Source organism: Sardina pilchardus, chromosome 19 (assembly GCF_963854185.1).
Source record: "Sardina pilchardus chromosome 19, fSarPil1.1, whole genome shotgun sequence".
NCBI lineage: Eukaryota > Metazoa > Chordata > Actinopteri > Clupeiformes > Clupeidae > Sardina > Sardina pilchardus.
The window spans coordinates 19562924-19572923 of NC_085012.1; the positions used below are offsets into that span (position 1 = coordinate 19562924).

At 42.9% G+C, this 10000-nt stretch overlaps 1 protein-coding gene across 1 annotated transcript in view; it reads right to left on the reverse strand.

The window, feature by feature from the left end:
• LOC134066596 (supervillin-like) overlaps positions 1-9109 on the reverse strand; it is a gene marked incomplete at its 3' end in the record, with an annotated part of 30687 nt that extends 21578 nt beyond the window's left edge. Inside the window, exon 1 of the mRNA XM_062521964.1 lies at positions 8801-9109. The remainder of the gene's footprint in view (positions 1-8800) is intronic.
• Positions 9110-10000: the final 891 nt, after the last annotated feature.

Sequence of the window (10000 nt, forward strand, 5' to 3'; positions counted from 1 at the left end):
ATACAAACGGACACACACACGCCATGTATACCATGTCCTTCCTAAACACTGAAACATACTTTACTCCACAAGTCACACAGCACCGACATCAACACACCAATCAGGCTGCAATGGAGCACATGAGGACATGGTTTTTGTGCATGTGTGTTTGTGTGTGTGTGTGTGTGTGTGTGTGTGTGTGTGTGTGTGTGTGTGTGTGTGTGTGTGTGTGTGTGTGCGTTCGCGCACGCGCACTAAGGAGACAGAGCGTTTGAGGAAGATTGACAACAATTAGAGTGTTTTACAAGTATCTCTCTCTCTCACACACACACACGCACACACACACGTCACATTCTTGATGTGTAAGAGAATATTGTTTTCAGAAGGAAGGAGGAAGGGAGGGGGCCATCAGTAGAGAAACTATTCATCTATTTGTGCAAAGACACACACACACACACACACACACACACACACGCACACTTAAGGGTCCACAAAAAGAAGGTCCCTGTGTGTGAGTGCTGTCTTTGAAGATTACCTAATCCTAAAGGCATGGAACCCAGAGTGTGTGTGTGTGTGTGTGTGAGTGTGAGTGTGTGTGTCATTACGGATCCTTTGGTTTGGCATAGTGTGTGTTTGGCATGTGCATTAGTTTGCATGTCTGTGTGTATGTGGTGTGTGTGTGTGCGTGTGCGTCAAAGTGTCTAAGTTTACTAGTGTGTGTCTGCGAGAGTGTGTCTGCGAGAGTGTGCTTTTGCATGCTTGCAGCCCCAGATGTAGCCAGTTTAACGCTAATTGAAAAGTCATGTTCGAGCTCGAACCAAGCCCATCCACATCACCTCTGAGTAAACCCTTCTTGCTTCCTTCTCTTTCTCTCTCTCTCTCTCTCTCTCTCTCACATACACACACACTCTATCTCTCTCTCTCACACACACACACACACACACACTCCTCCTAGAACATCTTGCGGTTGCCAAAAGCAAAGGGGGCTAACGTTTAGGGCCTTTGCCATGGCAACCACTCTGTTGACAGAGAGCCGTTCCGCACCATAGACCACTGTGATGACATCATCACCCACAATTCCGCTTGACAGGGGGAGACCCGCCCCACTCTGGACACAAACTGGACTGGGCCGCATGTGCAATGTATGTACATTGTACGTGTGTGCGTGTGTGTGTGTGTGTGTGTGAGAGTGTGTGAGAGAGTGTGTGTGTGAGTGTGTGTGAGTGTGTGTGAGCATGTGTGAGTGTGAGAGTGTGTGTGTGAGAGTTGTGTGTGTGAGTGAGTGTGTGTGAGTGAGTGTGAGTGTGTGCACGTGTCTATCTGTTTATGCTATTAGGCGAGTCTTTAGGCAATGTTCCAGGAGCCAATCACAGGCCTCGATTAGGAACACATTATGTAGCACACACACCCATTCTCTACATGAGCTGGATGGTCAATATTGATTTCACAATTCACACTCACTCACCACTCTGACACACACACACACACACACACACACAAACTATAAAATGTGTGTGTGTGTGTGTGTGTGTGTGTGTGTGTGTGTGTGTGTGTGTGGAAGGGTGGACACTGGACAGCAGGGAGAAGAGTATGTAAGAGATGCCTGAGGTTCCTTTCCGCTCTCAAAAAAAAACAACAAAAAAAACTCAAACCCAAAACTCAAATTCAAGCACAACCACATGTCTGCTCATAAACCCTCTCATAAGCACATGAACACAGCTGCATCTATACACACACACACACACACTCTCTCTCTCTTAACAGGATTATCTCACTATAATCTGCTGCACACATACATAAACTCACAGACATGCGCACACGCTAAAAAACAAGCATGAACAGCAACAATCAGACCAGTTGTTCAACCTCATAGAGAACTATCAGCTTAAAATCGAACCACAAAAGAGCTCTGCATTAACACGAGAGCAGCTTACAGGGATGCACGGTATCATCAACAACACTGATAGCAGATAATCGGGGTGTAAAGGTAGACATATTTGTATGGAACCATTTAGGTGCAGTACAGGACGTTAGGTTCAGCAGTACAGATAGTGTAGGGTGAATTTTCCCCAGTGTGCCGAACACAGTCTTAAACAGTTAATCAACTGTAGGCTTTTTTGCATGCAGATCATGTTTCAACTTTCAAGTGTGAGTTTCCACACAAACATATAAGCTGGCGATCATATGTAAGTTTACTTCATAAACACCATCATCACCAGACATCTTTTCAAAATACTGTTCCAGCTCACGTGTTGTCAGAGCACCATCAATATTAAGATAGTGGATACAGGGCTACCAGTACTTAAAGTACTTCATTTTCAGTACTTCACTGAAAAGTAACCCAACCATGACTTCTACACCGAGGTACGCACTGAACTGGGACTTGTGTGTATCATTACACATCTTGCAGATGATGGCATTTTGCTGATTCAGATTGCATTATTGGCATACTGGCATATATATATTAGCAAATCAAATATGGGCAGTAATCCAATATGGTGCATCCCTACCAGCAAACAATCTGTAGACCAGAGGATGACTTCAACACCAGACCGACAGACTAACCCTAAACCTCACCAGATCAAACCAGACCAGGCAAATCAAGTGCCGACTAGACTTAAAACGAAATCCAGACTAGACTCCAGACCAAATCCAGACTAGACTCCAGACCAAATCCAGACTAGACTCCAGACCAGGCAAATCAAGGGCCGACTAGACTCCAGACCAGGCAAATCAAGTGCCGACTAGACTCTCGTTTACGAGTCATAACTGCCCGCAGTGGACTATCTCGGCCTGTAGGCCTGAAGACCTTAGATACTGTAACTCTGATAGATCCATTCATTGCAGTGCAGAATCTTGCCCTGGTCCCTAGAGTGGGACTGCTATGCAAACACAACATTGGCCTCACACACACACACACACACACACACACACCAAACATTTTCCAGTCTGGTAAAGTGCTTTGTTGCTTGTATCTCGTAAGCTGTAAGGCAGGCATGTCCAGCCCATATATGCGAGTCCCAAGTCTGAACAGTGTGTGTGTGTGTGTGTGTGTGTGTGTGTGTGTGTGTGTGTGTGTGTGTGTGTGTGTGTGTGTGTGTGTGTGTAGGGGTCTTCTCAATGTAAGTGTTTGACTGAGCAAATCTAATTTACATGATGTATTTAAATGCATTTACCATATGAGTGTGCATGTGCCCACAATGCTGTGTTTGTGTGTGTGTTTATGGAGTTAAATTCCCTTTTAATGAGCTGAAGAGGCTAAACTTCAGGGTGGAGTCAGACACAGGAGAGTGTTGCAGCTCCAACAAGACAACACATCATATCACATCAGTCATTACACCCCCCCCCCCCCTTTTTAGTGCAAAATGTGATTCCATCCACCACACACACTCTGAGGGGCCTCAATGGGACAAAGCACACACAAGGTGATGATGTAACACCCAGTGGACTTATGCAACAACTCTGACAGCTCTTGAGTTTTTCTTACACACACATGCTCACACACACACACACACACACACACACACACACACACACACACACACACACACACACACACACACACACACACACACACACACACACACACACACACACACACACACACACACACACACACACACACACACACACACACACACAAACACACAAACACACACACACACTATGAGGAGAGTGGGTAGAATGTTTCATGCATCAGGGGAATTATAAAAATAAGAACCAGGTGTTTCTGTGTGTGTGTGTGTGTGTGTGTGTGTGTGTGTGTGTGTGTGTGTGTGTGTGTGTGTGTGTGTGTGTGTGTGTGTGTGGCGGAGGGAGAGCTCAGAACAGAGAGATAGATAAAGACGATTGAAGGGGTTCTGAGAGGGACAGGAGATGGGGGGGCATACTAGACCTGTACAGGGGAGAAAGACCACACTGGGACAAAAGCCATGATCAAATTAGACAGAACGTATAGTTCAACTGGCATGATATAATGATCACTCAGGTCCGAATGCATAAAACTTGAGTTCATTGCTCATTTGATTCATTCACTCTCCATAAAAGAGATTGGAAATGAAGTATTTCATGCCATGTGTCATTAAAAGCTACACTAAAGAAAAGCGTTACTTTGGGACGAATGTGAGTGCATTAAGTGAAGAAATTAGATTGATTGACAGATTTAGGATTGTATCCTACACTGTTCTATTGTTCAGTTCACACTAGTGCTGATGAAATGATGAGAGCGAGTTTTTGTAAGTGTTATTTTATGCTGTGATCTACTACTGTGGTAAAATAATCTTTTTGCTGCTACTTTTCGAGTTACTACAGCCAACGCAGCCAAGCACTACACTCTGGGGGCATGTACATGGAAGCTCACGGATATGCCCCCAGACTGTAGCACTGTAGCAGTTACTGTTTCAGAACACATTGAGATTGCTATCAGTTTTCCAAGTGGGCCATGGCCAAGAAGGCAGAACACAGACACAATACAACATTGACTACAGGAAAAAGACAGCAGTGATAACAAATACATAAAAAAAAAACTCAAACAATATCTAAAGACAGGAACAGAAAAAAATGCCTTAAGATCTAATGAGATGAAGAGATCCAGTTTTAAGTGTTTCTGCAGCTCGTTCCATGAAGGCACTATAACTAAAGGCTGCCTTGCCAAACTTCTAAACACACAGTGAACCAAACTCTATAACTGTGCCTACAAATGGCAATATATCAACATCCCAATATATTGCAATACATCACAGAATTATAGTTGTATCACACTGTCACTCTGTAAGGAATAGCCTTTATATTGCATTAGTGTAGTGATATACCTAACCAATAAACAAATACTCCTAGCCCATAATGATGTAAAATACCATTAATATACTGTAAGTAATAAAGTAATTCACTAAATCCACCATTACATTATTCCTTACAGAGTTACACTGTGGTACAACTATATTTCGTATTGCAGTTCTAGGATATATTGCAATATATTGGGATGTTCAACATCAGATGTGTTAAAGCCATTAGTAGCCATAGTTATAGAGTTTGGTTTCACTACAGTAAACACAGTAAGTAGTTGTATTAAAAGTATGAAGCATGATACTAGGCTACAATTATCAATATAAATGACAAAACTATGTGCACAAGTTCCCATCGCAGTACGAGCTTTCAAATTCACAAGCTTCACAAAAGCAATTAATTTGTCCCTATAAACTCTGGACAGCTTTGTTATGCTATCAGCACGTGAAAAATGATGGCATCCTTTGTGCAATTCTAAACAAGGGGAAAATAATGACGTGTTTGGCTGTTGGCAGTTACCGGTTTCCCACACATAGACTCTACTCCAGGGGACGGCACAGATCTTTGAATGAATATTTGACAAGCCATTTAAGCATTGATTATTATTATTATTATTATTATTATTATTTTATCCATCTAAGAAAACAGCATCGACAAGTGAATAATGGATAATCTCCTTTCAATGGCCTGTATGCCACGCACTTCAAGGAAGCCTTTTCAGCCAATACAAACATTTCCGATGGACCATCACTCCCATTGTTTTGGTGTACCTGTTTACACTGACTCGGAGTTAAGCCGCAGTTATCAGAAGTGTGATGTTGATTTCACAAGGTGAAATTACAATGGCAGTCAACAGAGAGACAAAATGCAGAGAACAAACAATACTGTCATGAAATCATGCTGACTGCATGTCTGTGAATATCGATAGACGAGCCAGCAACGGAGACATTCGGGTACGCACAAACTAGAGAATGGACTCTGACAAAGACATCTCTGTACACACTGGAGTGCTTTATTCTTGTCTTTACCTTTTCCTATTCTTCCCATGTGGGCAGATGGAGGCAGCTGGGGGGATGGCTGGATTTGTGAAATACATGATGTGAAATTAGGGCTATGTTATATTGTATTGCATATCATGATAATTCCTTCCCATGGTAAGAATTTCAACTATATCATCATAACACGTCACTGATGATAGTCCTGTTGCATAATGATGTTTTTGAATATGTACAGTTATTTAAAAAATGTGAATACTAATTTAATAACATAAATGAGGAGAGTTTCCATTGGCAGGTTGCAAATATACAATTATGTACAAAGTGTACATCATTTAAAATAGAATAAGAAATAGGCTAGGGAATGTGCTACAGATTGTGATATCATTATCAGGTTATGACATGACTATGAGATTTTTGTCATATTGTACAGCTCTAGTCTAGTCTACAGTATGTGATTGTGAAGTGAATAGAAATACATTGTCAACAGTCACATGTATTTGCTGTTTGTTACAGGAAGTAGAACATTTTTGTGATGGCAAGTGATGTCATCTCTTTCCATCATCTGCCATGACAAATATACTTCAGACCTGTGGGAATTGGGAAGCCACACTGAGGGGGGGTAACTGAAGAGTATGGGGTATTTAATGAGGGGCAGTTACCACAAAAGTGACACATTTAGATGATGAAAGCAGAAGAGGGATACTGGAAAGAAGAAGAGGATGCGGTGTTTAGACATGATTGTGTTTGATCAGTTAAAAAACCCTGAGACATCCAGTCAGATCCTTCAATGAGTAAATACAGCCTGTGTGGGAACTCTGAAGAAACAAAGCCATGACGACATTCAACACACTAATCTCTTGTACGTCAACACAAGACTGTATACTTCTGACTGTGTGTGAGTGTGATTCTGAGTGTGTGTGTGTGTGTGTGTGTGTGTGTGTGTGTGTTTATGTGTTTTGCGGTCCGGGTGTGAGGTGAATCCTGGGCAGCTGGCAAGAGAACACAACCAGTCTAACGGTCACTTCTCAGGTCTGGCAACATGATGTCTGCCAACTGCCAACTGCCAAACTAAATACAATGACCACAGCAGCCTGTTGTGTGTGTGTGTGAGTATGTGTGTGTGGGTGCAAGTGTGTGTGTGTGTGTGTGTGTGCGAGTATGTGTGTGTGCGTGTGTTTGTGTGTGCGTGTGTGCGTGTGTGTGTGCGAGCGAGAGAGAGACAGTAGTCTACAGTACAGCACTTTGCTACATGTCAGCCGCAAACCATTCTGTTCCCACACTAACCCAGATCCCACTCCTCTCATGATGACCTACCCTTATAACGGTCCTGTCTAACAGCATTGTGCCCTATATGCATTTGCCCCACAAAGGGCTCATTCCACTCTGCCATACATCACTGAAGCTCCTCTAACTCTTAGTTGTCTACCTTGCACTCCCCATTCTACAGACCACACACACACATTCTACAGAGGAGTGCTACATTTATTCACGTACAAACACACTCTTTACTGTAAGACTTTCACATCATAATGGTCCACACATGATGCACTTGCACACCCACACACAGCCACACATGCAAAACAAACACCATGTTATTTTGTTATTTTCCCTTGCTACCTGTGGACGATGCGGGCACGAGTAAAAGTTTTTTCCTCTTACCCTGCGTCGGTAAAGGTCTCGTGTGTCACGTAACGTAAGCCCTCGCCAGATCATATGCGCTAAGTCTTCGGGATCTACAAGATCACATTTCACAACCACTAAGAGAGCGCTTTAAAGGGATATTCCGCCATTTTTGGAAATACGCTCATTTTCCACCTCCCCTCGAGCAAAACAATCGATATTTACCTTGTTCCCGTTCATCCAGCCATTCTGTGAGTCTGGCGATACAACTTTTAGCTTCAGCCTAGCATAGATCACTGAATCGGATTAGACCATTAGCTTCTCGCCTGCTAGCTTCATGTTTAAAAGTGACTAAGATTTCTGATAATTTTCCCATTTAAAACGTGTCTCCTCTCAAGTTAGAAAGTGCAATAAGACCAACTGAAAATGAAACCTGGCGTTTATCTAGGCTGATTTGACATGGAACTACACTCTCATCTGGCGTAATAATCAAGGCAACTTGCAAACGTACCATAGGCGCAGTGATATCGTATGCAGCATCTGAAAATAGTCCCCATAGACATCAAGCAGTAGTAGTGCCAGTAGCTGCAAGTTGCCTTGATTATTACACCAGATGAGAATGTAGTTCCATGTCAAATCAGCCTAGAAAAACGGCAGGGTTCATTTTCAGTTGGTCTTATTGCACTTTCTAACTTGAGAGGACACACGTTTTAAATGGGAAAATTACCAGAAATATTAGTCACTTTTAAACATGAAGCTAGCAGGCGAGAAGCTAATGGTCTAATCCGATTTAATGATCTATGCTAGGCTGAAGCTAAAAGTTGTATCGCCAGACTCACAGAATGGCTGGATGAACGGGAACAAGGTAAATATCGATTGTTTTGCTCGAGGGAAGGTGGAAAATGAGCGTATTTCCACAAATGGCGGAATATCCCTTTAAATGCCTCGCTGGACTCTATAGGCAGACGGCTTCGCGTCTGTTGTGTCTCGCCAACTATGGCAACAAAAATGCAAATCAATAAATAGATATATAGTCCAAATACACATGCAACGTGAAATGTTATGCAGATGGCATACAGATAGCAACTAGTTTACTGCGCTTAGAACGTTAAACCTCACCAAGGCAAAAGGCTGTGCTTTCACACCTTGCAAATAAAGCTACCTGTGGTTGGGTTTGTTTATAACATGCACAAGCAAGCAAGCGGGCCACTTGCAACCACCGCTGTTTGTGACATGCGACTGTAAACAGTAAAGTCATCATGCTGTACAAACACGAATACAAAATTGCACCAACAAGCATTTTACATTTCTCCAACAGTTGGACAACAACTGTCATCGTAGCTAAGTTCATAGTTCCAACAAACGACCCGATTCACCAGAACAAACGTTCTCTTTCCATTCTCTTGGAAAGAACTTACCTTTACAAATTCTGACGGTCTCTCACATGTAGGCTTGATGTTCAGGTAAGACTCCCCCAGTCGAATTCGTGCTTGTTTGGCGTGTCTAGGTGTCTTTACGCGAGTAGCCTAGTACGTCTGTGTATGATTCTGGAGAGCGATGGACGCTGAAGTTTGGAGCCTACTTTCAAACGCCCTCCCCTCCTTTCCAGCTTCTTCAGTGCAAGGGGCGAGTAAATCGCTTCAGTCTTAACCAGCCATGGCTGTCTCTCTCACACACACTCACACAAACACACACTCTCACTCATACACACGCACACAAGCAGATTCAGAAAGTGAGGTTGACGGACGTATAGTAGCCTAAACGGCTCTTTAACACTTTTGTTTGTGACTAACGTTACAGGCTGGAGGTCCTTCCTGCCCCAGGCTCAAGTCAGTCTGTCACTAACCGCTCTCCAGCACTTCCAAAGCGCTCGCGCTGGTTGCTGTGGAGCTTCCGGGGCTTCGGGGGCGCGCGGTTTAAGGAGCAGAGTCGCGGGAACGAGCTAGTTTCAGATGAAGAACTTAAAACGCTAACGTGTGATTCTCATCAACCAATATCAGCTGTGTAAAAACAAAGTAGAACACAGCTATACTATTCTATTGTTTTGTGTTTTAAACCGCTGTGAAATTATCATGAAGATTGAAACCTGTATAGTTACCTCTTGTATTGGCCTGTAAAGTAAAATATGACATATTTGTGCGTAATCTCAGGTTTGGACGGTGTATAGTCAAATTATTCTTATCTCTTAATCTCAGGCTGTGTCTGTGCACTCTCTCTTTCTCTGCCCTGTGTGTGTGTGTGTGTGTGTGTGTGTGTGTGTGTGTGTGTGGTGTCAAGTGTGTAACCTGGTGTACCTGTTTCACCTGGTCTCAGGGAGGGATAACGGTAATCTTCTGCTGTCTGCCAAGAGTTGTATTGGCACAAATCCCCTGCCAGACTCTCTCTCACTCATGGATCCTGATACATACGTTCCTGTGAGTGTGTTTAAAGGTATATTCACAAACACACAGTACACACATACAGTGCATGTGTGTCAAAAACACAGATGTATTGATTGTATTACTTACAGACAGAATGGAATGGAGGATCTCAAGTAGGAAAACAATTGCACAGTATACTACAATGCAACTAGAAATCATACACAAAAATGTATTGGTACAAATATGCATGTTTTATTG